The sequence below is a fragment of the Dipodomys merriami genome, unplaced genomic scaffold (assembly GCF_024711535.1).
Source record: "Dipodomys merriami isolate MVZ:Mamm:240054 unplaced genomic scaffold, mDipMer1.0.p SCAF_391, whole genome shotgun sequence".
NCBI classification, from domain to species: Eukaryota; Metazoa; Chordata; class Mammalia; order Rodentia; family Heteromyidae; genus Dipodomys; species Dipodomys merriami.
In genome coordinates, this window is record NW_027205504.1 from 515,045 (window position 1) to 531,968 (window position 16,924).

Sequence of the window (16,924 nt, forward strand, 5' to 3'; positions counted from 1 at the left end):
GAGAAGGAACATACAACTATCCAAGACAAATCCAAAAAATATGATACATCTATTCACCATTTGGAAGACACCATCTGAAGGCCTAATCTGAGGATAATGGGTGTGGAGGATCACATAGAGACAGAACTTAATGGTCTAGGAAATTTGGTTAATAGGATCCTAGAAGAGAATTTCCCAAACATGAAAAAAGATAGGCCTATTCACATACAAGAAGCTTTTAGAACCCCAAATAGACCAGACAAGGATAGGATATCCCATCATGACATTATAATCCGCACGGGATCAGTTCAGACAAAGGAAAAGTTCCTTAAAGCTGTGAAGGAGTAAAAGTCAACCACTTAAAAAGGAAAACCAATTAGAATCATCTCATATATTGCAGCAAGATAATTAAAGCAAGAAGAGCATGCAATGATCAAGGCCATGCTCTAAAGACAACTATCAATCAAGAACAGTGTAACGAACTAAACTCTCCTTCATAACCAAAGGTGAAATAAAAACTGTCCATAGCAAAGAAAAACTGAAACAATATATCTTCACCAAACCATCCCTATAAAAGATACTTAAAGATGCCTACACAGAGAAAATCAACAAGACCACAATAAAGGCCAAGAAACTGCACCCAAACTGAGAATCCAACAACCATAGGAAGAATCCAGCCACTGAAGCTCCCAAGAATGTGGATAACTTTGCAGGAACTCTCAAACACCTCTCATTCATAACTCTGGACTTAACTCTCCAATTAAGTGACATAGACTGTCTAGTTGGGTTAAAAAGCCAGATCCTTCTATCTGCTGCCTTCAGAAGTCAGAACTGTCCATTAAAAAAACACATTTTGAAAGTGAAACGCTGGAACAAAATCTACCAGGCAAATGGCTCCCATAAACTGGTGGGAATTGCAATACTAATATCACATGAAATAGACTTCAAATTAAATTTATTGAGAATAGATAAAAAATGTCGCTGCATACTAATTAAGGGATAGCTCCTTCAAGAGGATATTACAGTACTACATCTCTATTCACCAAATCACGGAGCACCCAAATTTATCCAAGAAACACTACATTCCCTCAATTTTCACATAGATCCAAAGACATTAATTGTTGGGAACTTTAATACACCCCTATCCCCACTTCATAGATCAAATTGGCAAAAACTCAACAGAGAAACCACAAATCTAAACAACTAGATTTAACAGACATCTACCTAATATTTCTCCCAGAAGTATCAGAATACACGTTTTTCTCAGCAGCACACAGAACATTTTCCAAAATAGACCACATTTTAGGTCCAAAGCAAACCTGTCAAAATTCAGAAATATTGAAGTTATACCTTACATTACTAAGAACACAAGGGAATAAATTTAGAACTCAACACCAAAAGCCACCAAAGAAAGTCCTGTAACATTTGGATGCTGAACAACACACTGTTGAATCACCAATTGGTCACGGAATAGATTAGAAAGAAATTCAAATGTTCGTGATGTTCAACAAAAATGAACATACAAATTACCAGCTCCTCTGGGACAAAGCAAAGGCAGTACTCAGAGGGAATTTTATATCTCTGAGTTCCTACAACAACAAATTGGAGAGAGCTGAAATAAAAAATTAAGACAGATTTGAATCTCCTTGAAAAAGAGCAGCAAGATAAACCCCAATCCAGTAGTCAGAAAAAAATCATTAAATTAAATCAGAATTAAACGAATTAGAATCTGACAAAAAACATACAAAGAATCAACACAACAAAGAGTTGATTCTTCGATAATATTAACAAAATAGACAGAACTTTAGCAAAACTTAGAAAAAGAATAGAACACAGCTAAATAAATAAATTCAGAGATGAGAATGGAAACTTCACCACAGAAAGTACCAAGATTCAGAACACTATAAGGGAATACTTCTCAAAACTTCATGCTAATAATGTTGAGAACTTGGCAGAAATGGACCATTTCCTAGCAAATATTGACATGCTGAAACTAAACCAATATCAGTTGAACCATCTTAAAAGGTCCATATAAAGCATTGAAATAGAAACAACAATAAGAGAACTCCCATACAAGAAAAGCCCAGAATCAGATGGATTTACAGTGGAATTCTACAAGGCCTTCAAAGCAGAGCTCACACCAATACTCCTTCAAATCTTCAATGAAATTGAAAGAGAAATTTCACTACCGAACTCATTCTATGAAGCCATCATAACACTCATCCCAAAACCAGGCAGGGACTCATCAATGAAAGAGAAGTATAGACCCATTTCTTTGATGAACATTGAAGCAAAAGTTCTCAACAAAATTTAGTCCAATGCACTTCAACTCTTCATCCAAATAATCATACATCAAGGTCAAACAGGATTCATTTCAGGGATGCAAATCAATTAATATAATTCATTACATCAACAAGAGCAAGAATAAGAACCACATGGTTATCACAATAGATGCAGAATTAGCATTTAACAAGAACCAATACCCATTTACGATGAAGGTTCTGGAAAAATTAGGAATCCAGAGAACCTGCCTCAATACAATAAAGGCTATATATGACAAAACTACAGCCAGCCTTATACTTAATGATGAAAAACTAAAGCCATTTCCTGTTAACTCAGAAATCAGACAAGGATGTGTAGTTTCTTTACTTATCTTCAATTTAGTATTAGAATACCTAGCTTCAGCAATAACACAAGATGCAAACATAAAAGGGATCCAAATGGGGAAAGATGAAGTAAAACTCTCCCTTTTTGCAGATGACATGATCTTGCATTTAAAGAATCCCACGGACTCCACTCTCAATTTAATCAAGTTGATTCAAAACTTTGGCAAAGTAGCAGGGTATAAAATTAACCCTCTAAAATCCATGGCTTTTCTGTATGCCAACAATAAGAAAAGCATGGCTGAAATCAGGAAAGCAACTCCATTGGTAATGGCGCTAGAAAAAATAAAATACCTATGAAGAGCTACAGTAACCCCATTTTAAGATTAACGCCACCAACCTGTAGCTGTGCTTCCCTCAGAATAACCTCAAAAGAGGAACAGTTCTCAAAAAACCGCAGGTTGCCACCAACCCTTCCTATCCTTAAGGAAAAGAACAGTTGACTAATTGTTCCATCAGAAAAAGGGTAGTGCCATCAGGGTGGACTTAAACCCCCTGAACTTGTGAACTTGCTTGTGTGGAAACCCCTGAAATTGTGAACTTGCTTGTGTGAAGACCACCTAACCTTGATTATTTGATACTATAAAAGTGTTGTTAATTTTGTGCTCAGGGCCTCTTAGCATCACTGGTTATCTAGTGTTCAGAGAACCAAGCTCGAGCTTGCAATAAACAACTCTTTGCTGTTTGCATTGATCATGGTCTATGGTGGTCTGTTAGGGGGCATCCAAAATATGGGCACTTCTTCTGGGGGCTCATCCGTGATGCCCCCCATAAACTCACCCAGACCCCAAAGCATGGAGTCGTGAAAAACCCGAAAAGTAAGTGGAGTCATTACCGTTCTCTATTTTTGGTCGCCTGCAGATTCTGTATCTGTAATTCTGGTTTCCTGCGGGATCTGTATTCTGGTTGGCAAAGAGTCTTGTAGGACACGCTATAGGGCTGCCACGGGGTCTGTGGGAGAATTCCCCAGTCCCCATCTGGGTGAATTGCTGTTTAGTGCAACATTTTTGTGGAAATTTTCCATCTGTAGCCTGGCACTTTCATGCGGGAATTTTTTGGAGAATATTCTATCTAAGTCTGGCACTTTCTGGTTGGCAAATTACAACGCTCAGCATGTGTCTTTTTCTTTAGTTGTGTCTTTCTGTTGAGTGTTTTGCTTGTCGTTCTGATTGGGCACCTTCAATTTATCAACCATATTCAAGATGAAACTGTCACTGACTACCTGCAAGTGGCCCCAGCAAGATTTTAGCCTCAGGCCTTGGCCCACGGAGGTCTGAGCATGTGGGAGAACCTGTCAGTCTGAAGGGATGGCCACTAGAGACTTCTTTCCCTTGCTCCAGGATGACTGGGGATTCTTCTCCTCTTTGGAAGGCCCCTGTGTCACGTTTGCAGGAATCTAAATGAAAAATCCTCCGGAGGTGAGTAGAGGGGATTCAAATCCCCTGGTAAATGGAATTGAGTCCCACTTGTGAATAATGGTGAGATGTCACCCCATTCACTCAGACCTGATTTTGTCTTTGTGGCCACTTGTCTGTCTTGTTTATTTTGGTGTGGTTTCTGTTCTGTTTTCTGAGGTGGGGAAGTTCTTGGTGAAGGTGGCCAGCTCACTCACCAGACTCTGGATTCAGCTTGCTGAGTGAGAATTGTGAAGAGTTCTGATAGGTATGAACTGGGGGCCCATTCGTCCCCAACCCAGCCTTTGGTTGTTGTCTAGTTCTGTTTTAGAATTGGTACCAGTTTTAAGTGTGGATACGTGGTTTTTGTGTTTCTTTGTGTTTTTGTTATTAATTTGAACATTTCTGGGGGAATAAAAGTTCCAGCCCCTAGCTGGGCTCAGTCACAGACGTGCTATGCCCCCTTCCTATGAGGGGTGGAAGGTTGGTTCCCTTGACACCTCAGGCCATATTTTCTCCTTGTGGAGTCTGCAAGTGGGGAGGGTGTGGAAGGCTGTGTGCCTGGTTTGGACTTTTCAGCTAGTCCTGACAATGTAAAAATTTGAAAATTGCTCTTGTCTAAAATTGGATAAAAAAAAATCAGGCCAGTTTAGTTTCAGGCAACCCCCTCCCCCAGCCCTCCTCCAACAGAAGGGATTAAAAAGATCCATTGGTCAATTGCCTTGCTAAAAAGCATGCTCTGGGAAAATGAAGCTCAACAAAGGTACTTAGTTTTAAAGAAAAATTGTCTTAAATTTTTGTTTAAAAATTTAAAAATGTACATACAACTGATTTTGATTTTTGTGCACTTTAACATCTGTGTGAGTGTTTTGTAGGTGTTTGTGAACATGTTCAAGATAAAAATTTTCAGCATGCTGTAACAATTAGGTGAGATAAAATTTCAAATGTAAAAGGTTATGAGGTTTGGACATTACCAAAATTTTAAATAACTTTTACATTGTTTTAAATGGCTTTTCAGAAATTCTTTAACTTAAAAATTAGAAAATCTGGTATTTAAAAACCTAATATTTTAAAATGCATTGGCTGTTTGGGATTTAGTTCCCATGGCAAAAATTTGGGGATAAATACAAAAATTAAAATATAAAACTTAGTTTTACACTGTCAAAAAAGGTTACCTGTTCTGTCTGTCTAAAACTGTATTTTATTTATGAACCAAGAAAAGGAAAAAGAAAAGAAAAGGGAAAAACTTAGAAGCCAACAGAAGATCTACCTTTAGGGAAGAGGGTAAGCCGGTAAAAGTTCAGTTCAGCTGGTCATGCATGGTGGGACAGACCCTCGGGGGAGTCCACAGATGGTGGGACAGGTCCTGGGAGGAGTCCGTGCATGGCAAAAGATGGAAACTTATCACAAATTCAGTGCATCTAACCCTAGAGAGTCAGATTGGGTGCGTGCCTATTCCATAGGAGATGCCGAGTGGCCCATCTTTGTACTGTCCTTATTCCCTGCATATAGACTTTGAAAACATGATGATAAAAATTACTTATGTGGTGATCTGATTTGTATTGTTAAAACTGCCCCTTGGATGTGTTAAAATTAAATTTAATAAGGCCTTAAAAAGAGGACTAAAAAAGTTTATTTGTGTAATGTGACTTGCTTTTAATGATGTTCTACAATTAGGATGCTTTTAAAAGTTATAAAGGTTAAGCCTAGCTTCTTGGTACAGTGACAGTAATTGTAATTCTTTCATTAAGGAAAAATTCTTATGTGAGTTTAAAAGTTTTTAATGTGTATCTGTTTTAAAACAAGCAGATAAGAGACAATGAGTGACACTTCGCCTTAAGATTTTAATGGATCTTTTCAAAACGCAAATAAAAACTGAATTATAAAAAATTAAAAGAGAATAATAAGAAGCTTAAAAATTAGGAATGGATTTTGGTATATAAAATTTAAAAGTAAGATTGTTCTTAACATTTGCCTCAAATTGAACAAAAATTTAGGATTACCAAAATAATTGCTATTCAGGTTTGTTCTTATAGGTTTTTTTTAATAGTTTCCAGCAAGCCCAGAGCAAAGCACAGAAGATTCTTACAAATTTCTAAGATGTAAGTTTGGCTCTTAATAAGTTTTAGGTAAGAGCATGCTTAAAAGCTACTTCTATGTTGACGACCTTATTGCTTTTAATTGGAGTAAAGTGGCCTTTTATGAGACTCATAGATCTGCAAACTGGTTCAAAGCCAGCCCAGACAGAAAAAGGTCCCTGTGAGAGTGTCACCTCTACTCAGCCAGCAGAGTGCTGAATGTGTAAGCAGAGTTGCTTTGGGACTCAAAGTGGCAGAATGTTAGCCTTCAGCTGGAGAGCTGAGGGACAGCACTCAGGCCCCAAGTTCCAAGTCCAGCAACCAGCTAAGGGACATGCCAATAAGGCATTTTTCCAAGCATGCAGAAGACATTCCTGGGACAAAAACAATGGTGGAGCTTCCAGAGGCAGTAAGCCACTGATTGGATGTCAGAAATGTCAGATCATAGAGTCATTTGTGCACGGCTCTTCAAAAACTACTGAGCCAGGAGATCATGGGAAGATAGGTTGTAAGCATGCCTAATGTTCATGACTGCCTTGTAAGGGCCAGGAACTTGTCAGTCATCAATGATAGTAGTAAAAAGCTAGGGTTGTAAAATGTGGGGGATAGTTTAAATCCCAACCCAAGTATGTGCCAAAAGCCTTAATTGGCAGTAATTGAGGTGACACCAGCTACATAATATTCATCTGCTCAGAAAATGTTTTTAAACCTGAGATTGTGTTTCTATTAGCATCTGTCTGACGACCTGCACAGGTAACTTAGGCATTGTTAGGTTCACTAGAGATCACATTCCTAAGCCATCCAAAAAGATGCTTTTACAAACTAGAGTGCTAAACAAGCTACACCGCTGTAGCCGGAGACTGCTGTAGCTATAGAACAGGTTTTTGCATTTGTCAAAATTTAAAATATTGTTCTTAATGATATCTAACCCTGGTAACCTCTTTGTAAAATAGGCTAAGGTTATGTGTTCCTGCCTAGGTAGGATCAACGCCCAAAAAGTCAGCTTGAAGAAGTTATAGAATATAGACCTTTGCCCATCAATCCCTTTCTTTTGTTTGTTTAAGAAAAGTTTTACTAATATGTTAATATTTCAGCAAAGTTGAAGTTATTGCAATAGGTTTAAAAGGCAGACACACTATTACAGGCTATAAAGTAATGAATAAGTTTTATACAATTAAATATTACAGACAGATGGGATATATTAACTACCAGACAGAAATTAAATTTGTAAGACTAAATCCAGTATTAGCACCTACAATATCTCTGCAAGTTGGAACTTTTTAACTACTTCATTCTCTAATATATTCCTTAATTTTCTCCCAAAACAGTGCTCTCAAATCCTGAAAAAAAAGGAGAACATAAGAAACTCCAATACTAAGAACGTATAGACAAAAGAACTAGAAATCTCGACTGAAGTCTTGAGAGTTCCACATGGGTCACTTAGCTCACTTTATTTGAACCAAACCTAACATTTCTGTGTACTGAATACTGTATATGAGGAGAATATGGATCAGAAAGTTTGTCCGTATGATTAAAAATTAGCAATATACAGTATTATTCCTATCAAACTTTTTCTTAAAAGTTATCTTTATAACAAAACTATATTTAAAGTATTATTACACTGTGTATTACAAATTCAGGAAAAGAGCAGGGACATTTATGTGTTTGACAATTTAGCATCCACTTCATTGGGCTTATTTGTGTAAATGAACAAGCAACACAAACCACATCTTCCCACATCCAAAGGTAATGCAAATCAACCTAAGTCACCCAAGAAAAGAATGAACATTGCATTAAATACTGATTTTATGAGCAAAAATTGCTGTAATAAAACAAATAACATTATACTCCTTTTTTCATTGAGCTTCGGCTTGAGAAACTGAACAGCAGAAATAAATCTTAAGATTTGAAACATGGCAGAAATGATAGTTCTCTGAAATCTGGGAGATGCATTGGCAAAACCACAGACATAATACACCCCTTACCTAGAGAAAAGCTTTTTATTAATCAGAATTTTGGCTAAGATTTGACTTCTTGAAGTATAAAGCTACCAGGTAAACTGGCTCAAGGAATGAAGAGAACCAATGGCAATTTCTTACCTGGTGGCAGGTAAGAAACAAACTTTGTATTAGGCCCTCTAACTGCATACTTTATTTAATGACTGAATTTTAAAAAGTGAAATGCTTCATTGTATTTTCTCAGAAGCTAATCAAAAGATGACAAGTCCTACACAATTTGGAGACACAAAGTGGATGCTGAGTGACTAGAAGTCACATCAGGTGTGGAATTTTAGAAAGTTAGTCCTCGGCATAAATGGCACCATGGCTCTGGCAGCAGATACAAAGGATTGATGCTCTGGAGAGGAGGTAGGGACACTCTGCGATTGACCCATGGACAGATGAGGGTTCCAGCTGCAGGTGGGATCTTTAATTCTATGGCTTATCTTCCACTGCTCAAACCTCTGTCTTCATAAATGGTAATTTCAATAACTCGAAGTCCTCTCTCAATGGGATCTGTCAGGAGGAGGCCTTGGGGAGCATATATCTTCTCATTCTGTTCTTGAATATATTTGGAGACTTTCTTCAGAACCTTCTCATAATGGGTTTCCATGCACAAGAAGATGGTATATGCTGTTAAACAAGCCAAACAGCCTTCAAGATATGACTGGCCCCCAAGCTTCTCTGCTTCTGCGTAAAGATTATTTAGAGTTCGAACTGTTTCTTCAAATTGCTGCCTACCAATCCTGTTCTCCAACTCTGCGGGACACTTGGTCTAGAACTGACAGCGTGTGCCACTGCTGTAGTCACGCTGAATGAATACCTTCCTGGACACAGGCGCCTGCTGCGGCCTCATGGCGAGGACAGGACCCGCTGCCCTGCCTCCTAGGCCCTCCAGCTGCTGTTGCGCTGGGCCCCATCAATCCTTTTTTTAAGATCAAGAGTCCAGAGTAAGTTTTGGAAAAACGAGGCAAAATAGAAAAAATAATTATTTTTTTTTAAAAAATAGGCATAAAGAATAGTGTTAACAGGTGTGCAAGTGTTCAGACTGCATCTGTTGGAGATGGTTACAAGATTAAGCCTTTCGTGTTTGTTTAAAAATATATATGGTTAGTAAAAAAATGTCATTTTGGTAAATTATCCTGGGCTATTGTCTAAAAGGTCTTAAAATCCAACAGGGCCAAAGCCTGCCAAGTCTATGCAATGTATCCTTAACCAGTCTGTGTAGGAAATTGCAGCCCAGCATGAGCTGTGACAGTCCCTTGGAGCCACTGAGAGACCTGCTACTGTAGCTGCACACCCTAAAGGGTAAAGTTTGAAGACCAGCTGACAGTCACCTGGAAGAAATCTATATCGTCACTCAGACCACCTCCACCATGGAAAAGTAGTCTGAACTCCTTCTGGGTTCAATCACCTGAGACTCAACCTGGTTAAAAGCTGCTAAAACTAAGATCTTGTGGGACATTATTTTGGGTGATATCCAAAAACCCTCTCTATTCCCAAAGTAGATATTGGGAGAAAGGATATCACTGGCTTGCTTGCCATAGGCACTTCAGTGCATAGTCACTGGAAATCTACTCTATAGTCACAGACTAGTTTGGCTCTGGTATGGTAATAATCTGAGTGTGTTATCAATGAAGGTATTAAAAGGATAAGACACAGCTCTGCTCTTAGCCTTAAAATCTAGCAAAATTCTCCATCTCAGTGGTGTTTTGAGACTGTTCTGAGATAACTTGGTCCCACAAGCAAGAGGAAAAAATGGACAGTTTTACACTCTAGACACAAAGAAGCTCGAGGAATTGTAAAGAAGAGGAGGGTAGTAAAGGAAGCCTTGGGGGAAAAATTGGGAAAAAAATGGTATCCTTTGGATAAAAAATAAATTAAAAAGTACGTCTTAAAATGTTAAAAAAATATAAGGACCTTTGGTACCGTTATTTTTTACTCACAATTGGACCTTGTAAAAAAAAAGAGATCAGTGCAGTCCATTTCTTAGTTCTGAGATCCCAATACCAAACTGTAAATATAAAAGACTGTGCCAATTAGGAGACCATGATTGGTTCCCGATGCTCTAGAAAAGGATGGAATGAAGAGCTACAGAAACTGCATTTTAAGATTAAGCCAACAACCTGTAGCTGTGCTGCCCTCAGAATAACCTCAAAAGAGGAACAGTTCTAAAAAAACCGCAGGTTGCCACCAACCCTGCCCACCCTTAAGGAACAGAGCAGTTGCCTAAGTGTTCCATCAGAAAAAGGGATGTGCCATCAGGGTGAACTTAAACCCCCTGAAAATGTGAACTTGCTTGTTTGGAAACCCCCTGAACTTGTTAACTCGCTTGTGTGAAACTCCCTAAACTTGATTGTTTGATACTATAAAAGCTGTGCTAATTTTTAATTTTGTACTCAGGAACTCTTAGCGTCACCGGTTACCGAGTGTGCAGAGAACCAAGCTCGAACTTGCAATAAACGACTCTTTGATGTTTGCATTGATCGTGGTCTCTGGTAGTCTGCGAGGGGGCATCTGAGATCTGGGCACTTCACCTAGGAATTAACTTAACCACAGAATTGAAGGATCACTATGATGAAAAATTTAAAAACCTGAAAAAGGAAATTAAAACAGAATTTAGGAAGTGGAAAAACCTCCCATGATCCTGGGATTAGAAGGATCAACTTTGTGAAAATGGCAATACTTTCAAAAGCTATCTACAAATTCAATACGATACCTATGAATATTCCAGGCTTATTATTCAAGGAAATAGAAGAGTCAATCCAAAAATTCATATGGAAAAATTAAAGACCCCGAATAGCAAAACTGATGCTTAACAGAAAAAACTGTGTTGAAGGAATATCAATAACAAATTTCAAACTCTACTAAAAAGCCATATTAAACAAAACAGCTTAGTAGTGGCACAAGAACAGACCTCAGGACAAATGGAATAGAATTGAAAACCAAGAAATGGACCCACAGCCCTATAGCCATCTAATCTTCGATAAGGGAGCTAAAAATTAGGATGGAAGAAAGACAGCCTCTTCAATAAATGGTGCTGGCAAAATTGGTTAACAACTTGTAGATAATAAAACCTATATTCTTCGATATCACCCTTCACCAGAATCAACTCCCAATGGATAAAAAACCTCAGAGTCAAAGGAGACACTCTGCATCAATGTACATCAACGAGATGGGTCTATAGTTCTCTTTCTTTGATTAGTCCTTTCCTGGTTTTGGGATGAGGGTTATGATGGCTTCATAGAATGTGTTTCGTAGTGAACTTTCTCTTTCAATTTCATTGAAGAGTTGGAGGAGTATTGGTGTGAGCTCTGCTTTGAAGGCCTTGTAGAATTCCGCTGTAAAATCATCCGGTCCTGGACATTTTTTAGCTTAGAGGACTCTTATTGCTGTTTCTATTTCAAAGCTTGGTATGGGCCTGTTAAGCTGATTTAACTCATCTTGGTTTAGTTTTGGCATGTCAATATTTGCTAGAAAAAGGTCCATTTCTGTCGAGTTCTCAAACTTATGAGCATAAAGTTTTGAGATGTATTCCCTTATAATGTTCTGAATCTTGGTTGTTTGCGTGGTGATGTTTCCATTTTCATCTCTGAGTTTATTAATTTGGGTATGTTCTCTACTTTTTCTGATAAGATTTGCTAAGGGTCTGTAAATTTTGTTAATTTTTTCGAAGAACCAACTCTTTGTTTTGTTGATTCTTTCTATAGTTTTTTGGATTGAAATTCGTTTAATTCTGATTTAATTTTAATTATTTCTTTCTGTCTACGGTATTGGGATTTATCTTGCTGCTCTTTTTCAAGGAGGTTCAGATGTCTCATTAAATTGCTAGTTTCAGATCTCTCCAATGTGTTGATGTAGGAGATCAGAGCTATAAACTTGCCTCTGAGTACTACCTTTGCTGTGTCCCAGAGGAGCTAGTAATTTGTGTGTTCATTTTTGTTGAAAAGCATGAACATTTGAATTTCCTTTCTAATCTCTTCCATGACCCACTCTTGATTCAGCAGTGTGTTGTTCAGCCTCCATGAGATACCGGACTTCTTTGGTGGCTTTTGGTGTTGAGTTCTAATTTTATTCCCTTGTGGTCGGAGAGAATGCAAGGTATAACTTCAATGTTTCTGAATTTAGACAAGGTTGCTTTGTGGCCTAAAATGTGGTCTATTTTAGAAAACGTTCTATGTGCTGCTGAGAAAAACGTGTATTCTGATGCTGCTGGGTGAAATGTTCGGTAGATGTCTGTTAAGTCTATTTGATCTATGCAGCTGTTTAGATCTGCGGTTTCTCTGTTGAGTTTTTGCCGAGTTGATCTATCTAGTGGGGAGAGTGGTGTGTTAAAATCCCCAACAATTAATGTCTTTGGATCTATATGGGATTTTAGGGAAAGTAGTGTTTCTTGGATAAATTTGGGTGTTCCATTGTTTGGCGAATAGATATTTAGAATTGTAATATCCTCCTGAAGGAGAGATCCTTTAATTAGTATTTAGCAACCTTATTCATCTCTTCTCATGAATTTTAATTTGAAGTCTATTTTATCTGATATTAGGATTGCAACTCCAGCCTGTTTATGGGGGCCGTTTGCTTGGTAGATTTTGTTCCAGCCTTTAACATTGAAAATGTGTTTGTTTTTACGGGCAAGATATGACTCCTGCAGGCAGCAGATAGAAGGGTCTTGTTTTTTAATCCAACTAGACAGTCTATGTCCCTTAATTGGAGAGTTCAGTCCATTAACGTTAAGAGTTAGGACTGAGAGTTATTTGGGAGTTCCTGCCATGTTATCCACCTTCTTGGGGGCTGCGAAAACTGGGTTCTTCCTATGGTTCTTGGATTCTCAGTTTGGGTGCAGTTTCTTGGCCTTTGTTGCGGTCTTGTTGGTTTTCTATGTGTAGGACATCTTTAAGAATCTTTTGTAGGGCTGGTTTGGTGGAGATGTATTGTTTCAATTTTTCTTTGCTATGGAAGGTTTTTATTTGGCCTTCAGTTATGAAGGAGAGTTTAGCTGGGTACAGTATTGTTGGTTGATAGTTGTTTGTTTTTAGGGCATGGCATACGTCATTCCAGCCTTTTCTTGCTTTGATTGTCTCTGCTGAGAAATCTGAGGTGATTCTAATTGTTTTCCCTTTATAGGTGATTACCCTTTTCTCCTTGACAGCTTTAAGGATCTTTTCCTTGGTCTGAGTTGATCCAGTGTGGATTATAATGTGATGGTGTGATGTCCTATTCTGGTCTGGTCTATTTGGGGTTCTAAAAGCTTCTTGTATCTGAATAGGCCTATCTTTTTGTATGTTTGGGAAGTTCTCTGCTAGGATCCTGTTAAACAAATTTTCTAGACCATTAACTTCTGTTTCTAGGTGCTCCTCTACACCCATTTTCGTTAGATTAGGCCTTCTGATGGTGTCTTCCAGATGTTGGATAGATCTATCATATTTCTTGGACTTGTCTTGGATGGTTGTATGTTCTTTCTCTATAATATCTAGGCTGTCTTCAATCCCTGAGATTCGATCTTCTGCATGGTCTAACCTGCTGTCAAGACTCTCTACTTTGTTTTTTATCTTTTTTCCTTCTAATTGGTCAGCTTTGATGGCTTCAAGTTCTTTTTTGAAGCTCTGTTTTAGGTCTTGTATGAATTTCTGACTTCCTTAATTTGGTGTTCAGTGTTTGTTCTCAAATCACTTAGTTGATTGGTTATGGTTTCTTTGGACTCCCATTCCTTCTGTTGGTTTCCATGACTTTGGGTCTCCCTGACTTCCTTCAGCTCTTTGTTAATGGATTCCATGAATGCCTTTAGTGATCTTTGTGTATTCTCTACCTGGTCTCTCAATTCCTGAATTACACTTTGATTAGCTTCCTCCTGTCTGTGGGATTCCTGCAGTTCTCTTTCTTCCCGTTCATGGGATTCCTGCAATTCTCTTTGAGTGTTCTCAGCCTACTCACGCCATTCCTCCCTTTCTCTTTGAGCATTCTCAAGTTGTTCACACAAATCCTGTATCAGTTTTTGAGTAGCTTCCTCATGCTTATGATATTCCTGTATAAACTTTTGGGATGCCTCCTCTCTCTCCCTATCACGCTCATACAGCATCCTTTGTAAGTTGTCAAACTTCTCATTTATCGTGTTTGCCACCAGTGTTTGTAGGGCTATTTGGGAACTCTCTTCTGGGTTGTTCATTATCTGATCTGACCCCTGATTATCAAGATTGGAAATTGAGATACCCGGATTTGCCATTTTTCTTGTGTTTTTCCGGCTTACTCGGCCCATTTGAGATGAAAATAGCACCAGTTTTGTGCTAGAACACTATCTTAAGGCAACCATCAACCAACTTTTGCATTTATACAGTCAATAGTCTACAGATACAATCTAGTTCAACAGATACATCTATTCAACATCAAACAACTATATGTTAATGGGTTTCGAACCGCAGAGAAGAATTTGGAAAACCAGAAATTTTTAGGCTTAGGGAGAGATGTGGGTCAAAAGGAATATATTGGTGTGGGGAGGCACAGTGAGAGTTAACTATGTCCTAATCTCAATGCAGGAAATAGGTTGGGTAGGATGCAAGTAGAGAGAGAGATAGAAAAGGAAGAAAGTGAAAGAGAAATGAAAAGAGACCAGAGAAAAATAGAAACGTAAATATTAATATTATTATGGAGATTAAAAGACCATCTATTTAGAGAGGAATGTGAGTATATTAATAGAAGGTTAGGGACATAGAGGAGACTTGAAAAACTTAAGAAAATGCTTAAAATATTATATAGGTATGAAGAGGTAGTACTGCTATTAAGGAATTTAAGTCTCAGAGGTTTTGAATTGAGTAACAAATTTGTGGATTAAGTGTGTACACAATGGGGGATAGGGTCTACTAGTTAACTATGGGTTTATCTGAGGATATGCAGGACAAGAGTTAAGTCACATACAGAAGATCAAAGGAGAGGAAAAGGTGAAAAGGATTAGAAAGGGAGAGAAAAAGAGCAGAAGTTCAGTAGAGCTAGACAAAAAAACAAAAAGATAGTTAAGAAAGAAAGAAAAAGAGAAAGAAGACAAGAAAAGAAATGAAAACGCACATTCATGTATTCCTAAAATAAAAATTATAAGAGGAAAAAATAAAGTTACTGGAAGACAATTATTTTTTCAAAAAAGGCCAAAATTAAAGATTAATACAAATTTTAGAAAAGGAAAAAAATTATATATATATATATATATGGTACCAAAAAAAGAAAAAAAAAGAGATAAAAAAAGAAAGGAAGAGGAAGAGAAGAAAAAAAAAAGTTCTTTGATTTTTTTTTGATTTTTTGGGAGGGGTGGGAAGAATCCTGTATCTCTCTTTTGTCTGTAAACAGCCACTTGTTGGAGTCTCTGGTCAGCTTGAGGTCCTGTGGCTTGATTGGTTTCTTAAGTCACTTTGTTTGAACAGGCAGAAAAATGCTCTGCTTTACTCAAGATTTTGAGATCCCCCTCCCTGATTAGTTTACTGGGAGGGTGATCTGCTTTGAGAATCACAAAAGAGGGGGATGCAGTGGTAAGGCTAGTTTCTGGGTAGAGTTGAGGCCTTTCAGCAATCAGTAGCTTTTTCCTGGGGCTATTTTGTGAAAAAAAAAAAACAAACTCACAGAGCCCAGCCTGGAGCCATTCTCAGGGTTTCTGTTTTTCAATTGATTGTTGAGGCTGCTAGAGGGAGGGGCAGCCTCTGGCTCTGGTTACCCAGTGAGGAAAGCCACTCCAATGGCTGGTGCCTGAGCTGGGTGACTTTTCCCTGGATGGAGCCGAGTCTGGCAGGTGACTTCGCTGCCGTTAAGTTCTTGTGACCTGCTAAATGACTCGTTTTATTCCAAGGCCTGGGTTGGAGCTGGCAGCTCCTCCGAGCTTTGTCGGTATCCAAGATGGAGATCACCGGTGCTGGGGGTGTATGGGTGGCCTTCCCTCCTCTGCTCCCCGAGAAGGAGTGAGGACGTCGGGCTTCTACTCACGTCGAGTCTTGGATCCTGGGTCGTCTCTGGTCTGCGAACTGCAGGATGAAGATGTCCGCTCCTTGTCGGTTCTTGCTGGTGTTGAGTAGAATCCGCTTGCCCGCTGTGTCTGGCTTCTTCGTCCTGGACTCTCTGTGTGAGCACTCAGTTATGGCCCCGGTGGCTGTGTTCTCTGCCGTGACCTTGCCGCCGCCGCCGCCGCGGCTGCTTTCAGGCGCTCAGATGTGTCTTTTTGCCTTGGCTTCCCCTCTCTTGTCTAACTGTCCTGTGATGGCACATTTGGTGTGATTCTCTGCTTAGGACTGTTCACTGGAACTCTAAAACTGCTTTCTATGTGGGAGCTAGTTCAGATTCCAGCTTCTCCTCCGCCATCTTCCCTGGTTACATTTTCACACACATACATTATGACTGGATTCGCCCACTGCACCAGTTTTGCAAAATTTCTTCATTGTACATTCAAGGAAGATGAAGTTGAGGATTACAAGCCCAAGACAGCATAGCTATTAATTGGCATCAAGACTATTTGACTTACAAAATCTTCATCTTATGAAAAAGAACATGGTCAGGAAATCTAGAAGCATATATCTTTGTCTGTGTGCTGTTTCTTTAGCCCACATGCTGTCCCTGAGTTGTTTTGCTCAAGGTTAGAACTCTACCCCTTGAGCCACAGTAATACTTTCAGCTATTTGGTAGTTAATTGGAGGTAAGAATCTCATGAACTTTCTATCCTGGGCTCTCTTTGAACCACAATCTTCAGTCCTCAGTCTCCTGAGTAGCTAGCATTGCTGGTGTGAGCCACTGGCAGCTAGAAAAAACATCTATTAGTTGTCCCATTTAAACATGGAAGCAGTAGG

The 16,924-nt window shown here is 38.7% G+C and overlaps 1 pseudogene across 1 annotated transcript; it reads right to left on the reverse strand.

Moving 5' to 3' along the window:
* Positions 1-8,231: 8,231 nt before the first annotated feature.
* LOC138805390 (golgin subfamily A member 7 pseudogene) lies at positions 8,232-8,967 on the reverse strand (annotated as a pseudogene). The gene has a single exon (XR_011365524.1). The product of XR_011365524.1 is annotated as a golgin subfamily A member 7 pseudogene (transcript).
* Between the last annotated feature and the right edge of the window lie 7,957 nt (positions 8,968-16,924).